This window comes from Juglans regia, unplaced genomic scaffold (assembly GCF_001411555.2).
Source record: "Juglans regia cultivar Chandler unplaced genomic scaffold, Walnut 2.0 Scaffold_3951, whole genome shotgun sequence".
Taxonomy (NCBI): Eukaryota; Viridiplantae; Streptophyta; class Magnoliopsida; order Fagales; family Juglandaceae; genus Juglans; species Juglans regia.
This window is the reverse complement of record NW_023358799.1, coordinates 1-228: the sequence shown is the minus strand read 5'-3', so window position 1 is coordinate 228 and position 228 is coordinate 1. Positions and strand designations below refer to the sequence as shown.

General features: G+C 50.0%; 1 non-coding gene across 1 annotated transcript; it reads right to left on the bottom strand.

The window, feature by feature from the left end:
• Nucleotides 1-3: 3 nt before the first annotated feature.
• On the bottom strand, nt 4-122 carry LOC118345727. Its single transcript, XR_004799217.1, has one exon. It is a non-coding gene; the product is annotated as a 5S ribosomal RNA (ribosomal RNA).
• Between the last annotated feature and the right edge of the window lie 106 nt (nt 123-228).

Here is a 228-nt window from a genome sequence, read left to right as displayed (position 1 = left end):
CGAGGGGTGCAACACGAGGACTTCCCAGGAGGTCACCCATCCTAGTACTACTCTCGCCCAAGCACGCTTAACTGCGGAGTTCTGATGGGATCCGGTGCATTAGTGCTGGTATGATCGCACCCATAAAACTAATTACTTAAAATTCATATAATCCTTGAGCGACATACTAGCGTCCTTCCGATCCCAATCCAAACGGAGATCTGATCCAAACCCATGGCTACGCGATGG